Below are 18652 nucleotides of genomic sequence, written 5' to 3'. Positions count from 1 at the left end.
TTTTGAATACTTTTAGGTTGCACCCGAAGCTAAGGTAGCAGCTGAGATTGAAGAACTCCCTCCTATGGGAGCTGAAAAGGCAAAATTGCAGAAGCCATCACCTTGATAGCACGGAGGGTTACACCTTTGGAGTCGCTTCCAAAGAGCAAGGAAGAAGAGGAAGAGGAGGGAATAGCTCCAGTAATGAGTTCATTCTTCGATGTTGACGAAGATGAAGGTGAGAAAGATACCGTTGGTACAACGTTGGCGCTGAAGGACACTGTGTCGCCAGCTACAAATGAGACTGGTGCAAATATCCTAGGGTTTGGACAGATTACTACAGTGGTGACGCCTTCGTCAATCATGATAGCCAAAGATAAGGGTTCCACCAAACCTGCCCTGGCAGGGGATAAAGGGAAGGGGCCTATTGATTTTGAGGAGGCCAAGAAAGCGATCGAAGATGATACATCGCTTGGTGAAGGTCCTTTTGACCAATTCTTGGGCGGCCAACGGTATTGGGTCCATCATGCTGCAGGGAAAGTCATGGGCGTGAAGCAACTGGCCGAGGCTATTGGTTTCGCCGAACAACATGGATACCCTTCGAGGTCTACCATCTTTGGGGTGGGCTAGATGATTATTTATACTGCTGCCCAGATAATATGGAAACAGAAGTATGCCGCTACATGATGGACAATGTTGGTTTCCCAAAGCTAGATGCCATGCTTTCAATTTTGCCTTCTGAATATTTTTATGATTGCCTAGCTTACACACATATTGAGGTAATTTCTATCGGTTTTTGTTTTTTAGCTTCGGGTTGCTTTGATGGAATGACTTATTCTTCTCTTTTTTATATCTTTGAAGGGTCTGTTCCTAAACAAGGTCTTATGGAACAAGAGGAATGCTATAGGCAAAGCTACCCAGAAAGAAATAGTGAAACTCAGATCCAAAGTGTCTAGGATTCGGTTTGGTTATGAAGAGAATGAAAATTCTTTCAGGATCATGGAAATGATTTTATTGATAGTCGAACCGAAGTCGAGATAATGCGCGAAGAGAAAAATAAGCTCGAAGCTTCGAATGCCGAAAAGGACAAACGAGTTGCGTCGCTCGAAGCTGAGCTGGAGCGGGTAAAAAAGGAGCATGAAGTTGAACCGACAAAGCTGATGCAAGCATTCGCCGAAGTGGCTGTCAATCTTAGCAGCGCTTAGGTGAAGATTGATGACCTGAAGGATGAAATAGGCCATGTGAGAGGGCTTAATGAAAACTACCGAATCCTGCACACCCTCGGCAACAAATGCCACAATGAGCTACTGAAAACCTTCTCCTCTGCCGAGGCTCTACCTAAAGAGAAAAAACTTTTAGATGGTGACTTGGAGGGTCTGATGAGGTGGGTGCTTAGCGATATTAGTGCTTTCAAAGGTGTTCTTTCAGCTCGAGAGGACTATTGTTCTTGGATAGGCGCCAGAAGCACTGCTTTGGTTCTGCTAAAAGTCGGGTGCAATCATGTGAGGGATTACACAGACCTCGATTTTAGTGTGTCTGCTGACCATGTCCAAAGATCAACTATCGAACCTTCGGAGTGGTCTAAAAAATTCTTATCTGAGATTTGGAAGAGGGATGAGAAAGAATTAAATATTGAAGAATCTATAAACAATAGGGAGAAGGTAAGTACTATGTCACCTTCATCTTTAGCTTCCGAGCATGCTCATACTAACTAGAAGATTTCTATAGGTGCGGTAAGCAGCAGAAAGGTTGTGGACATCAGGGAGAAGCTTCAAAGCAAGAAATCTGAAGGTATTTGACTTTTCGCTTTGGTTAAATTTTAGTGTACTCATTCTGGCGATTGCTTTACTAACCCTTGCTAAAATGTTTCCACTTCATAGGTAATAATTGAAGCAAAACATACTGAAGTTGAAGCGAAAGATGCAGCTACCGAAGCTGAAACAATTTCTGCCAAGGATATGAAAAAAGCTGAAGATGATGCTATATTGAAGATCTGCGAGCAAATTTATGATGAAGCAATGCAAAGCAACCCAAGAAACTGATTAGATAGTGTGAAAAACTGTGTTGCTTGTTGTAATCTTTTAAATGATTCGAAGTGTCTCGAACTCTTTCGAAGTTTCTTCAGATGTTTTGTAATATAGTCGTATTTAGTTTTTTTACTTTTGCCTCTTTACTTTTCTGATTTGTGAAATTCTATTCAATCATGTGTTTTTGAGCCAAAGGCGAAAAACACCTTCCTTATTTTCACACGTTACAAAAGAAAACATATAACTACACTCCCTCAGGAATGTCTTCAGGGTTTTTACGCTATTTTGGATGTGATGAATCGCGGCTCTACATCCCCTTAGGGATGATTTTGGAGCTTTTTCCACCTTAGGTGAAAAGGGACCTGTTGGGGGCCTATAATGCCGAAGATCCTTTATTTTGTTATGTCATACAATTGCTTAAGAGTGCAAGGTTTTGCCGAATATCGCTTGAATCTCGAATGTTATTTTTCTAACATCTAGCTTCAATGATGAACAAGTGCATTTTAGGAATGTTCTCACAGGGGCACGAAGCCAAGCTTTGATAGAGAGCGACACACAAAAACACTTCTTTTATATGCAAGTGGTAAAGACAGTGGTCGAAGACAGCAGCTTTGGCCAAAAGCTGAAAGGAAGAAGCGGCTGAGCGACGAAGGCCGAGACTCGTGAAGTCAAGAGCGAAGAAAAGTACACTACTGCCCCGATGCTATCTAGAAATGACTTATGTAAAAATGGATGGGCATTATTGTAAATCTATACTAGGTTGGTTAATCTTCCCTATAAATAGATGAACAATACATGCATAAAGTACCTTAAGCTAGGTGCTACAGCTTCTCATAGCTCAGGCTCTGAAACCCCTTCAAGCTATCTTGCATCAAGAAGTCGAAAGTATGGTTGTAAACTTGTATTGTATGAGAAGAGAAATAATATGGTAAGGCATATGAGATGAGTTCTCATATCTTACTTTGTCACACTTTGTGCTTTCCTTTCGATTGCATTTAACCTTCGTCTTCGAATAACACTTCCAGGACGAAGGCTTCTACATTTTAACATTCTGTTGCCTTGTTTTTTATTATATACAACAATTGAAAACAAGTGACCAACATTAGCGTCCATCTCCGGTAAATTCACGACCACACCAACACACACCATGCCGGAAAAGAAAGCAGCGACAACCAGCTCCATCCTTGCACCAATCGATACCAATCAAGGGAACGAAGCTCTCATCAGAGAGGCAAAGATCCAGAAAAAGAAGGCCATTAGCTTGCCCCCTTAGGAAGAAGAGCTTGATGAGGAAATCAACAACGTCGAAGCTATTCACCAGCAAGTGGAAAGGCGCAGGGAGAAGATGGTTTGTCTTTCCAAGCTTCAGAGAAAGATTAACGAAGCGACTGAGGAAATGCGCAACATCGAAACGCATGAGAAATTGAACAACTTCAGGGATCAAGGATATGATGGGCAAGACCATGATGATCTTCGTCATGAGGTGTACAATGCCCAAGACTTCCTCTATGATGAAGCTTCACCACTGACACCAGAGCTGCATTCTACACCATGGCCATCACTATACATGTGTAACACCTCTAATCCATTGATTAAAAGCAATACAATGTAGTTTATTAATTTCTAGTAAAAATGAAAAAATATTATTTTCAAATAATGAAATGATGATATAAATAAACAAACAATTTTCTTTAATGATAAAATTTTAACAGTGTTTGAGTGCATTACCAAATCATGTGTTTTGTTTATTTTAATACAATTCTTGGAATTAAGTTGGTGTGAAAAATCTTATTTGTTAAAACAATAATGAGTTGTTAAAATATTGTTTTAGGAATATGCATTTTGGTAGGTTTTGTAACATCCCATCTGTCAGCTAAAATCAATTCAATTATTAGTTGGTAAATTCACTAGAGAGGAAAAGTTGTTTTCAAAATAATGAAGAATACTCTTATAAAGATAATTAGAACTTTTGAGTAAATTAAATTGAAACCAGTGTTCGATACATTTATTCCTAGAGCATGTTTTTTGTTTGTGGATTTTATTTTATTTTAATAATTTCTTTCTTTGTTAAGTCCAATTTGTTAGATATTAGAATTTTTGCCTAAAATTATTTATCCCTTTTGGGTATTTTAACATCATTTCTGAATTTATATATATATATATATTCATGTATAAAATAATTAAATAAAACATATGCATGTCATACACACAAATTCATCTAATAAAAATAATAAAGAAACATCCGCTCACCTCACCCTTCTAGCCAGTTTTGGCCCAGCGGCTAGCACCCGTGTTGTCTCTCCTTGTTTGGCTGTTGTGTGGGCCCTATCCCACAGCTTCTCCACTCACCAACTTTTTTGCAATTTAGCATTTATTGGGTTTTATTTTCACAAATACGCCCTTCGCAGTTTCATTTAAAAAACTGGAACCCTAGCTCGGCGCCATGGTCATTAGCGCCTAGTATATACGTGGCGCCGCCAATTTTTTTAGCGTGCATAGGTCAGAATCAGGGCCACGGTGGAATTGACGTGGCCCGTACCTCGGTGCCAAGGTTGGCGCCATGGATCTCGACGCCCAGGTACAGGCCTATAGATATGCCCCTTCGGTCGTCAGTTTTTGTGCTCATTTTTATTCTTCGAAACGACGGCCATCAACCTAAATTATTGACTTGGATCCAATGTTACTCTATATCAAAGTAAGTTCTCTCCTTTTGATAGGCTATTATGTTATGTATGATTAATAGGGTAATGGCTAGGTTTTGGATATCATTTTTAGAAGCATTTTTATTGTCATATTATCGATTTGTAGGATGTCTAGGCGCGGTAAATCTGCTAAACAAAGGTAAGCGTTGTATTAAATTATATTTGTGAGTCTATTATATTTGTGATTCTTATAGATCTTATCGGAATTTAGGAAGGGTCCTTTGACCGGAACTGCCTTCAACCCGCTGCCTTTGCTAACTGGTGTTACAGTGCCTATGTGTTTTTGTGGTGATCCTTGCAAGGTTGACAAGTCTGAGGATCATGACACATATCGCCAGAGGTATTGAATGTGTGCTAACTATGCATTTGAGCCAACGATTGTTCAATGCCAGATGAATTTAATGGTGAGAATAATCTTTTAATATGTTAACAATTTGAAGACTCGAAGTGGTGCATTTTTGTTTGCCTACTAATCATTGCATGTTTTGTAGACTCCTCCACCGCTTTGTGATTTTGAGCAATGGATTGACACAGAAATCTTGCAGAAAGACAAGAAGTGGTTGGAGAACCTTAAAAAGTGGGATGCAGAGGACAAAGAGAGGATAGAGAAAAGACGAGAGGAGCTTGCGGTCGAGCAACAACAGGTAGACGAGCAGGAAGTGAGGCGTGTTGCTGAATGCAGGGAGGAGAAGGAGAAGAAGCTTGAGCGTGCACATCGTGCAAAGGACGCAATGGAGGAGAACCCTGATGCATTTCGCAAGGGAAAATGGCCCCATTGCATTCAGTAGTCTAGGTGTTTATATGATGTTATGTAGTAATGAACTTCTTATTCTGTATATTTAGTGTCGAACAATGTTATTTGGTAATGAGCTATTTATTTTGGATTCAAATTGAACTTTAAAAGCAATTGATGAAGACGACTTAAGGCAATTAATAAAGAAAATCAACAAGCTTGAAGCAATTGATACAAAAGAGTTTTCTAGTAGTGCTCCCAAATTCCAAATTGTGTTGACCCTTCTCCATAGTATCCTCCCATTTTGTTGCCTGCTATGGTTGCGGCAGAGAAGTTGAAGGACCAACATTCTTGTTGTGACAAGGGCAGCAGCAATATGGATCTGAGCATACATGCACCTGTGAACCACCTCCATTGTTGTTGTCTATGTCTTCGTCCTCATTTATGTTGATTACTTCCCTCTCTAGATCAAATATCCTATTCTGTAGGTAGGATATGTATTCTGCATGCGAAAAAATTGGACGAGGATCTACCCAACGAGTGAACCCATAATTCTCCTTGACCAATGAATGTTGTATAAATGCTTATAGTTAGTTTCACTCAACAACAAAATCATATAGAACAAAGGATTAGAATTAATATTTACATGTGCATAAGAACATCTAAAGACCCACCGGCCTCCATCAATCCCCCCTCGACGAACATCTGCACCAAGCAATCCTCACCATGCATGCACTTCGGCCAATCTTCTCTCCTGTTATCGTAAGACCTAAGTGGAAAGTTAAAAACCACCTCTTCAAAAAATTGCCTCTTCAAAAAAAATCTGGACCAAGAGGGCCTTCGAAACACATTGGAGGTAACTTCCCTCCATCCTTTCGTCTCTCATTTCCCACACCTTTGCCCCTAGAAGACCCTGAATACATTTGTATTGCACAATGAAGCAAATGTACAAAGGATCGTGTATATATAGACGAAAGGATAGGTAGTGTAATGGATTCTAAAAAATGTTATGTACGGGCTTTGAAAAGGCTACAAGTCACACTCTGAAAAGGTTATGTACAGGTTCTGAAAAGGCTAGATGTAACAGCGACAATGTAGGATATTAATGCTCCTGAAAAGGCTACGTAATGGATCTGAAAAGGCTAGATGCCATACTCATAATATAGGATATTGATGCTTCTGAAAAGGCTAGATGACATATTCATAGTTTTCACAAAATTTTGGCAGAGTTTTCCCTATTTTATATCAATCCGACATATACACATACATAAGCATATAACATACAAGTGCATATGATTGATGTAACGAAGTCAACTGGAATAATTGAATTTGTATATTGCAAACTTACTTGTGCAGCTCTCTAGAAGTTGGAATATCTTCAACTAGCCATATCTGGTTCCTACCAAACTGCTTCTCAACCCTGTGCGGTAGGTGCCACTCAACACACTAGAAACATATCATAGGACATTGCATCCTATTGATTTCCTCGTCGATGTTTCATACTGAGCTAAAGATCATCCCATCCAACTCAGGTGCGTTGTATGGTTGCCATGTGACCTGAAATAAATGAAGAAATCAATGTTAAGTTTAATGAAACAAATTTCATAATGATAAGATATAATTGTTGAGTACTTAGGTAGAGGCCGAGAGCGTGTCAAGCTCGTTCACATACTCCATATATGCCCTCTTAGCTCTGGCAAAAGGAGCTGCCACTTGGTCCCAAACATAAGCATACGTCGATCGAAGACGATCATTTCTAGCAATGTTCCATGGTCTAGGCTAGAAAACACGTGGCCGACCAACTGGTATGCGAAACCACATCCATATCTACAGGAGGTAGACGCAACCGCCTACAGACGAAGAGGAGGAGGTACGACGGCAAGCCTCACAAAGCTGCTGGTACAAAAAAGAAAGCACGGCGGAGGCCCAACTGTAGTGTCCAGCTGTATCTCAGTCGGTTACACATGGGATGTACATCCATGACACGCAGTCGCCTGTTGCGTCTGGGAAGAGGACACAAACAAACATGTGCAAAATCTAAGCCCGACAGTAGAACTGGACTATAGCCGCATCAACATTACAGGGCACACACCAAACGTCTGACGGAGCCATATGATGCGTACTCCAGCAGTCCTATCAACGCCCTCAGCAGGAAGTTCTTGTAACACCCCAGATGTGTAAAGCCCAAAAATTGCATGAATAAAATAATAAAATAAATAAATAAATAAATTGGATAACTTATCACTCCATGCTGGATTCTTGAGTGTTTGCATTTTTATTCAAATTTGTGAGACAAGTCTAAGTTTGAAAATTTAGAATTTGGAAATAAAAGAGAAAATAGAAGAAAAATAAAAAACACATTATAAGATAACAATAATAAATAATATTATTTCAGATAGTGGAAGTATACTTCATGTAGACTTTTGTTTGATATTTGAAATCTAGAGTTCAAAACAAGAATTTGAATCTAGTTTGAATAATGGAAATGGAAATTGAGAAAGGTAATTGGAATGAAGTCATTTATTACTTGAATTAAATAAGGGGAAGGAGGAAAAATACTAATATAGAAAATAGTGACATTTATATTCATAAATGGGATCATATTTGATATGAGGAAATCTGAATAGGAATTTGAATTTGAGTTGCATGTTCGAAATTTAAAAATATGAAGGAAAATTAAAATAGAAAAGAAAAGGGGAACAATGAACAAACTGGTGTCTAGGCTGATTTCCTTTCCCCGCGACCCACCTCCCTTTTTTCTTCCCTCAACTACGGCCCAGTTCACTCCCCTCACATCGCCTGTTGGGCCGAAAAGCACCCCTGCCGACCCAACTCGCTCGCCCCTCGCTCTTGCGTCCACGGCACCGTGGCCAGGTCGCTCTCACCTGGTGCCGCTGCCAGGGGGCCACCTATATCAGCGTCTTAGACTGACCGCAGCGGTCGACCCTACCACTCCCCCTCCCCTTGCATGTCGGCTGTAGGGGGCACCCTATGGCCGCAGCGGTGCCCCCTACAGCGCACCCTACGTGTCGGTCCCCTTCTCTCTCCCCCAGATCTAGCGTGTCACTGTTCATCACCCTAAACACTGTGCTGTGGGTCCACGAGTAATTGTTAGTAGATAAAAAATTGATAGTTGATATAGAAAATGATATTTTATAGTGGTAGTGGGGTATATGGGGAGTATTTAGGGGGAACCGTTGCGGGAGATGAAAAAATAGGGGGGTAAATAGGGGGAAAAAGTGATATAGGAGGAAAAATTTAGGAGTAACGGTTGCGGATAGCCTTACAACGCGAACCCCATCCACCTCTCTTCGCGCTGACGTGTAGGTCCGCTGCGTCATTGCTCCCTTCAACATCTGGACACCGGACCGGCCGCGCGGATTCCGCGGGTGGCGCACGCCTCGCAACAAGTCAACAACCTGGGCGCTTCTCTGCCCTATTAAAAGTCGTCCATGTACCCCCCTCCCCTCCTTCCATCGAGCTGGCACCCGAATTTGAGTCATCCATACCCGACCGCCATGGGTGGAAGTGTGAGAATGATGTCCGCCATGGGGAAGACTCTGGCTCGTCGATGTAGATCCCTTGGGGATGGGTCGTGCGGATAAATAAGGCCACCAGGATGTCTGTCATGGCCTTGCTTGGTGGGATTGTGGACCAGAGGCTACACAGTTTCTCACCGGAGGGACTTCAACGCCAGCGATCCGCCCAACACCGTGTCCGACATCGTCCCCACCTTCGCGACCGGTGAGACCTTCTCCCCTAGCTTCGCCATGTTCCTCTCTACAGCTAGTTTCGTGCTTCGGATGGAATAGAGCCCTCGTTAGCCATAGATCCCTCGCCGGAGATTAGCCCCGCCACGGTCCCACCTTGAATCAAGGACACCCCCTCTCTATGCCCTCCGCCTATGTGTCATTTCTCTGTCATGTTCACCATCAGAACCCTCCCTATAGCGTGTTTAGAATGAATTTGTGGACTAGTTCGCCGGATGGCGGGATTATGACCATGGTCGCCGTCGCAGGAGCTATGCGCCGCCGCGCTAGCTGTGGCACCATTGTGCTCGGCTGTGCGTCCTGGCACGGTTGTAGAAGATGCCCTCTGCACCGTCCATCTCGGGGCTGGCAGTTATGATAAGAAGCAGATTCCTCCTCGAAGGATAAATCAGGGTCGTGGGGTGGTGATCGGACGATCCATACGAAAACAAAACTTCATCAAATCTGTGACGCAGATCTCTCGATCAATGGCTGATGTGCGTAACGGTTCACTCAAGACTCGAGCTAATCTGGGTCGCTCTGATCTAATCGTGCGGCCGAGACTTCAAAATACCTCTTCAGCCGACCACTTTAATTAATGAGACCCTGGGGTATCTGGTAATTGATCCGCCATCCCCGGGTATAGAAAGATTAGCACAGTTAGGTCCTGAAATTGACATGTGACCCCCTAGCCTTCTGGAAAATTGTGGCCGCAGCACAAAGAATAATAAAATGGGTAGAATTAATAAAGAAAATGGATTTTAGTACAACAATAAATCTAGAAACTTGATTAATTCATATTAAATCCATCTTAACTCCAAATTGACCCATTCCAGTTGCATTAGTTCCATAATAATATTGTTTATCCCCTGGTAACTTTATGTTGTTATGAAACAAAATTAAAATCATGTACTTAATTTCTTCTGTATCCAACTCCTAATTCTTTGGAAAATCATATCTTTTAAATCGTAGCTCCGAATTTAGTGATTCTCGAGCCCACGATTACGTAGTGACGCGTAGATTATTATTATACAGATTGTTCTTATGTTTGGTGTGATGTTAATTTTGCCTATGTCATGTTTGTTTGTATTGCTACGACTAGAGAGAGGTTATGAGTCACCTGAAGATCATCCTGGTACCTGGAATCTCAAGTCCCAGGCAAGTTGTGCCCTTGATCACTTCTTTTTACCCAGTCATGTTCTTATTAATCATAATGATCTACTTAGGTTAATTTTGATGGGACCCAATAGGTTACCCTAGTTTGACTATCTTTATGCCTTGTTTACCACTAAACTTTTTGGGTAGTACTTGTTAGTGCTATATGTGGATTTGGGCATTGAGATACACATTATTCATACTTTTGTTATCAGTTGTTATTTACTCTTCATGATAAGATCATTATGTTAATGGGAACATGGAGCGACCACCCGGGAAAATAGTGCTACCACAAGGGTAGTATGGGATGTCCTTGGCTGATTAACTAGGAAAGCTAGTGGATGACTGTCACACCCGGTTTTAGAAGGCAAACCGAATGCGAACAGTGTACGTGCCAGGATCAGCAATTCACGTACACAGCAGTTACATAACATGGACATCATCACACAATGCTCAAATAATATTAAAAAGGGAAATAATAGTCGATTACATCATATGTTTGAGACATCAACATAGTCTTTACAATAATCAAAGTGCGAAAATGAAACGTAGATAAATGCGGCCTTCACAGGCAGCCGACTGGGGGTTGCCGCTAACCCACACCTAGAACTCGTCGTAGTCTTGGAACTCCTGGAAGTCTCCTTCCACGGCTTCATCTTCTCCTAAGGAGTGGTTGCAATGCTGACAAATTGGGGAAAGGGGGGTTGGTGTGTAGAGCAAGGGTGAGTACACATCAACATACTCAGCAAGTGTCCTGTTTGGCTGTAGTGGACTAGCTTTATGTGGAGGGTAAGTCAAGCAGTTGCTTTTAGTTGGTCAGATTATTATTACTTGTAGAGAAAGCCAAGTTTTAGAGTTAACCCACGTTATTAACCCAAACGTACTCCTTTCCAAACGAAAAGAGTACCACTTACCATTACCAGAGTTAAAACCGAGAACCATCAGTCTCATTGCCACCTGCAATCCGAACATCTCTGATCAAGTATCACTAATCACTGGAGCTCCCTTGGCCGCTCATAACCGCGAGCACGGCTGATATATCAGTTTCATAACACTCTGCAGAGGTTGCGCACTTTACCCACAAGTCGTGATTTCCTCTCTAGCCCGGGCTTGCAAGACCCTTATTCACTACCGAGGTGAATGGCCAGGGATTCACAACGAAGCCTTTACAAAGATTCCCCGGGGCTGTAGCCTCCCGTTAGGTTTCCTAAATGTACCGCACTCCTCCCCAAGGGGTGAACCAAACTTGGCGGAGCGAGCCGCATACACCGAGCCCCATTGACGGCACGACGGCTAAGCGAACTACACCCCAGTTCCTCTAATTATTCAGCTAAGGGCATCCCATTCCACCCTCATGGTTGCACTGTTTTCCCGGGCGGTCATCCAACGAACAGGTCCTTACGGAGAGGCACTCGAGAAACCGCTTGAGCCCCCTAAAGTATCACCAGTCCAACATCATAATCATAGAGACAACATCGTATCATAAATGTTCACATCATGTTCATTGATTAAGGTAAAGCAATAGCATGAAGCTAACCATAATAACCCAAAAGGTAATCAAGGACAAGGTAAATACAAAACTAGTCAATCCTTAGGTTGATCATGGTATGCGGGTTGATGAATTATAAAGTAAATGGGACATAATAGGTCAGAGGACACTTGCCTTCACCAAACAGATGCTCAGGGTCTTCAATTTTGTAGAACTCGAAGAACTGGGTCATTTGGTCGCCCAAGCTTGACCGTCGATTCATCGAAGCTCAGAAATGGATCGCAGTTTATTCGCGGCGCACAACGAATACAAACAGGCACAAACAAACAACCATATATATGCATAAGAACATTACTCCATTCAAGTAAAACATAATAAAATACACAAAATAAAATAGAGTGTGTTACTACGGTCACACGAGGACAAAGAAACGCGACGGTCGAGGCTACGGTCGAGAGGTTATCGCGTTCACACTAAACGAGTATTAATCATAATATCTAATTCGACATTGTCAAATATAAATATTATACATCAGTTAGTTCGATTAATGTGCTACACCAACAATGTCAATTAATTAAGTAATTTAATTAAAATGGGAGATTCTAAGCGAGACGAATTTATGACGCGTGAAACAGCACGACAGCGTGCAAACGACGCGCGGACATGCGCGACATAGCACGCTGACGACACACGAAAAAACGCGCGCGACGAGCGCGAACGCGCACGAATCAGCACGCGACCACGGGCACATCACGCACGAACAACGCGCAGACAGCATGTGCACGACGCGTGAAGCAGCATGCCACCGTGCGTGGAACAGCACCCGTGACAGACGAGAATAACTGAACAGGTGACATGTTTATACTAAACGAATGTTAAATAAATAGAAAGTAGTTAAATTAATATTATCCATGTTAATATTTATTATAAAAGCCCAAGTTGAACACTACACATTTAATCTAATTAGAATATTAATCTAATAAATATTAATCGAGTGAGCCTTAAGTTAATTATCTAACATATATGACTTGACGAATTAACCTTATTAATATGAGTGTTTATAAGCGAAAAACAATTTATTATCACGCGCAGACGCCGCGCGACCCACGTGATCGACACACGAGATACGCGTGAGCAACGCGTGGCGAGACGAGCGACACACGCGAAAGGCGCGTGACAATGCGTGTGAACGGCACGCGACAACGCGTGCGAACAGCACGCGCGAATGACGCACGAATCAACACGTAACCATGTGGGAAACCGTACGCGATACGCGAGAAAAACTACGTAGACGTCGCATTTATATTAAACAAACATTAGAGCAAAACAATTGATTTAATACTAATCGTATCTACTAATGCATGATTAGAATTATAAATCAGACTCGATGGAATTGTTATTTTAATAACCAACAACTAAACAATTAACTAATTATTTAACATGAGCTCTATGGCGAAATGATTTTATTAAAGCACGTGAATAACGACTCGCGTGAACGACGACACATGAACAGCACGCGTGACATACGCGAACAACGCGCGCGAAACACGATGAAACTAAATAGTCGTCACATTTATATTAAACAAATATTAGGGCAACACATTTGAGTTACTGTTAATTACGTCGACATGGATTTATAAAGCGTAAGTTAACTACTATAAATTAGTTTAATTGAAAAGTCTAAATGACTAACGTTAGTTAAACAAAAATATAATTAACTATTTAAAATGCGCGACATAGTGAAACAAGGTTACCAACGTGTAGACGATGCTCACCTCGCAACGACAGCGGACGACCAGACTAGTCAACGGCGAGGCATGAGAACGGCAAGATTGCTGTTGCGCCGGGGCCACGCAGAGGACTATACAGTACATGGCCACAGAAGGTCTTGCAGACCAAAGAGACACTACCACATGGCCACATTTGGAGGGTAAGCAATTCCAAACATGCTACGTGCTGTACTGGTCACGTGAAAGAAAAACAAACGTGGGGCCCACCTTGGTTCCATCTTCCTCAACACCTCGCACGAGCGGTTGTTTTCCTCTCTCCTCTGTTCACGGCGCTTGGAGAGATGGCCGGCTGGGCAAGAATAACACGCACGCGTGGGGGCTCCAGTGCTCCACGCGGTCTGCGTTGCAGGGAGCAGGGAGGAACGAGACGAGGCGTGGCCGCTGGGGTGCTCGCCGGTGCTGGGCGAATCGTCGGCCAGCGCAGTGGCGCGCTCAGGCTTGCAGGGAGAGAAGATGAAAAGGCTACAACGACAACACAACTCGGCAAGGGAGGCCAGGACACGGCCGGGGCTGCCGCGCTGCGCGCTGAGGAGGAGCGCGGGGATGGGGCTGCAGGGGCATGCTTGCCCAGCCAAGGCAGCCACGAGGATGCAGCGCGGCACGACGAGGAGCAGCGCGGCACGGCTCCCTGCATGGTGATGCGCAGCGCGGGTGGCCGGAGCTGGGCGAGGCGCGGTTGTGGGTGGTTCTAGCGGAGCTGGACGCGAGGGACGAGGCAACGGGAGTGCCAATTCCTGTTTTGGGGCGACGTGGGCAAGGGAACTCGGACGGTTGGAGTCTGGAGAAGAAGACTTGCCCTGGGCGTGGCCCTGGCGCGCGGGCGCTCCCGGCGGCTGGACACGGCTGCGGCTGCTGTAGGAGGCGCGCTGAGGTGCTAGGGTTTGGGGAAATGAGCTGTGTGCGCTAGGTGGGCCGCGGGGAGGTGGCTGGGCGCGGGGGCAAGCCCGCAGCGGGAGCTGGGCCGCGCGTGAGGCAGGCCGCACGCGAGGCAGGCCGCGGGGCTGAGGGAGGTTTTTCCCTTTTATTATTGTTCTTCATTTTCTATTTCTTCTCTTTTATATTTTCCTACTATCAAATTTATTTACAATGAATGAGCTACATATTAAATGGATACACACCAAAGCAAAACATCACACAAAAACAAATATATTTCGGCATGATGCATCAGTCATTATTCCCTTAGGGTTTTATTAATAGCTATATCTGGAGTAAAATTTCTTATAACTTGGAAATAAATAAATGAATAAATAAAGGAGCGAAAAGAAAGAGGAACAAGAAAGTAACACCTGAATTTGATGGATATTAGAGAAAAAAAATTATGCCCTCAAATTCAGGGTGTTACAGATCTAACCCCCTTAATAGGAATCTTGCCCCCGAGATTCAAGAAGAAGCTAGGAAGAAAACAAGGTTGGTTCATTGGCTGTTCACACCTTTCTTGAGTTGACTTCTCTACAAGATTAACTTGTGGACTGGTTGCTTTGGCCTTCAGATGCTTGGGATCGATTGATGCAATTCTTGAGGATCTCTTGGACCTATGGGTTAGGACCCACACACGCTTCCGTTGTGCCATGCGCAGCGCGGGCGGCCGGAGCTGGGCGAGGCGCGGTTGTGGGTGGTTCTGGCGGAGCTGGACGCGAGGGACGAGGCAACGGGAGTGCCAATTCCTGTTTTGGGGCGACGTGGGCAAGGGAACTCGGACGGTTGGAGTCTGGAGAAGAAGACTTGCCCTGGGCGTGGCCCTGGCGCGCGGGCGCTCTCGGCGGCTGGACACGGCTGCGGCTGCTGTAGGAGGCGCGCTGAGGTGCTAGGGTTTGGGGAAATGAGCCGTGTGCGCTAGGTGGGCCGCGGGGAGGTGGCTGGGCGCGGGGGCAAGCCCGCAGCGGGAGCTGGGCCGCGCGCGATCATGTGCCATGATTCATCATATGTGTGAGACTTGGTCCCAGCAAACCTAGTGATTATGTTCGCGCCCGGGTCTTGGTTCCCCGAAACCCGGGTGTGACAGAAGTGGTATCAGAGGAATGTTGACTGTAGGACGAAACCTAGATAGAACTGGACAACCATTATCTACTTACCTTTGCTACTCTGATTCTTTCTACACCTACCTTAACCTTTTCTCATCCACTGCTGCTTTACTCTGATTATTCTTACATTTTTCATTCTAAAGACAAATGTGGATTTCACACTTTAAAGTACTGTGCCTAAAGTGACCTTTAGAAATAGGAGACCTACTCCTAGAAACAAAAACAAAACTATTTTTATAGGTATCTATGCACTTGAATGTTTGTTCTTATGATACTTGTCTGATTTGGATCTTTGATTGAGTGTGATGAGTTATGGAGTAATGTCCACAATTACATCTGTGCATATAGGCATAAATAGAAATCATAAGATAACTAAACAACCTTGATTATCCTCCATTAAAGTGTATAACTTAAAAGATTCCAGCTTATCTTAGTAGACTCATCTTATCTTGAAAAGATTTTACCTTATCCTAACATATCTAATTAATCTCAAAAGATTCTACCTTATCTTTATGGATTCATCTTGCCTTAATTAGCATGTTTATCCCACTCTAGAATAACAACCATGAGCTAATCCAAAATTTATTTAGATCTTATCTAGTCAAATCTAGTGATATCAATTTAATCTAGATCCAATCTAAGTTAATGTGATCTAAGGGGACCTGATCTAATCTAAATAAGATAATTACCAGATTAGTTAGTACTAGTGAAGTAGAATAGACCTTATTCCTATAAATAGGTGTTAACCTAAACTGGTGCCCTAGACTAACTTGACCATATGCAACTACCTTACCCATCCGATGGTTACATAACCCCTCTGTTTTAACCTATCAGAGATTCTGACCTACCTACATCATATAATACATCCTATCTCAAAAAAAATTCTAACATATCCTAATAATATTTATCCTACCCTAGTAGATCCTGACTAACCTAATATGATCTCATCTAGAGTGAGTTACTTAATGCTGGTACAAAAGATAAGGCCATACTCCTAATTCACTTACGCCTAAATTGGTGACTTAGGTCAACTCAGCCATACCCAACAACTTGAACTACATAATAGGTTACATAACCTATCGCACCCATCTAGAAGCAAACAACCAAACCAGATTCTGACTAATCTCATTTAACTCATAGCCATCTACTAAACTAGCTACTCAACCTACTAATGTGTTACCTACAAATCTATCTTAACCTCTTGTCCCTAATCCGGATGAAGACACCAAGACTCGAGAAGGAGATCAAACTCGTTCAAAGAATAATAAGATTCAAGCCAGATCTTCAAAGGAATCAGGATCCACAAATCTTGGATGGAGTGCTTCCTTACCCGACTATGTCCTACCCAAGCCTATCCATGCTTTAAAGACATATTTTACACATTTGGTGGCTATACATATATACCCATACCTTCCTAATCACCTACTCATTTGTATAAAAAAAACCTCTTGATTTTGGTACCAACTAGAAACTAAAAGCTACATTACAACCAATCTCTCTATATTCCTTTTCTTACAAATCTCGAGGACGAGATTTCTGTTAAGGGGGTAGGATTTGTAAAGCCCAAAATTTGCATGAAAAAATAATAAAATAAATAAATAAATAAATTGGATAACTTATCACTCCATGCTGGATTCTTGAGTGTTTGCATTTTTATTCAAATTTGTGAGACAAGTCTAAGTTTGAAAATTTAGAATTTGGAAATAAAACAGAAAAGAGAAGAAAAAGAAAAGAATACACATTATAAGATAACAATAATAAATAATATTATTTCAGACAGTGGAAGTATACTTCATGTAGACTTTTGTTTGATATTTTAAATCTAGAGTTCAAAACAATAATTTGAATTTAGTTTGAATAATGGAAATGGAAATTGAGAAAGCTAATTGGAATGAAGTCATTTATTACTTGAATTAAATAAGGGGAAGGAGGAAAACTACTAATATAGAAAATAGTTACATTTGTATTCATAAATGGGATCATATTTGATATGAGGAAATCTGAATATGAATTTGAGTTACATGTTCGAAATTTGAAAATATGAAGGAAAATTAAAATAGAAAAGAAAAGGGAAAAAATGAACAAACCGGTGCCTGGGCTGATTTCCTTTCCCCGCGGTCCACCTCCCTTTTTTCTTCTCTCCACAACGGCCTAGTTCACTCCCCTTCACTTCGCCTGTTGGGCCGAAAAGCACGCCCGCCGGCCCAACTCGCTCGCCCCTCGCTCTTGCGTCCACGGCACCGTGGCCAGGCCGCTCTCGCCTGAGAAATTTGCTATTTTGCCACTCTCAATTTTGGCTGCCTGTTATTATGTCATCCCGTGTCTATGACTGGTGGGACCGTCTGTGTCTATGATTTGTGGGTCCGATGGCTTACTGGCGAAGCCCACAAATGATAATGACAAAATTGCCAATGGCTCCTCTCGCCTGGTGCCGCTGCCGGAGGGCCACCTTTGTCAGCCTCTTACAACGCGAACCCCATCCACATCTTTTCGCGCTGACGTGTGGGTCCGCCGCGTCAGTGCTCCCTTCAACCTCTGGACACCGGACCGGCCGCGCGGATTCCGCGGGTGGTGCACGCCTCGCAACAACCTGGGCGCTCCTCTGCCCTATTAAAAGCCGTCTCTGTACCCCCTCCCCTCCTTCCATCGAGCTGGCACCCGAATTCGAGTCATCCCATACCCGACCGCCATGGGTGGAAGTGTGAGAATGATGTTCGCCATGGGGAAGACTCTGGCTCGTCGATGTAGATCCCTCGGGGATGGGCCGTGCGGATAAATAAGGCCACCAGGATGTCTGTCATGGCCTTGCCTGGTGGGATTGTGGACCGGAGGCTACACAGTTTCTCACCGGAGGGACTTCAACGCCAGCGATTCGCCCAACACCGTGTCCGACCTCGTCCCCACCTTCGCTCCCGGTGAGACCTTCTCCCCTAGCTTCGCCATGTTCCTCTCGACGGCTAGTATCGTGCTTCGGATGGAATAGAGCCCTCGTTAGCCATAGATCCCT

The 18652-nt window shown here is 43.2% G+C and overlaps 1 long non-coding RNA gene across 1 annotated transcript; it reads right to left on the bottom strand.

Moving 5' to 3' along the window:
* Positions 1-5619: 5619 nt before the first annotated feature.
* Positions 5620-6994, bottom strand: LOC103639916 (uncharacterized). Its single transcript, XR_002266231.2, has 2 exons — positions 6790-6994; positions 5620-6354 (listed from the first exon to the last, which is right to left on the bottom strand). It is a non-coding gene; the product is annotated as an uncharacterized lncRNA (long non-coding RNA).
* Between the last annotated feature and the right edge of the window lie 11658 nt (positions 6995-18652).

The sequence above is a fragment of the Zea mays genome, chromosome 1, assembly GCF_902167145.1.
Source record: "Zea mays cultivar B73 chromosome 1, Zm-B73-REFERENCE-NAM-5.0, whole genome shotgun sequence".
In the NCBI taxonomy this organism is placed as follows: Eukaryota; Viridiplantae; Streptophyta; class Magnoliopsida; order Poales; family Poaceae; genus Zea; species Zea mays.
Note: the sequence above shows the minus strand (reverse complement) of the source record. Positions and strands in the feature narration are given on the sequence as shown.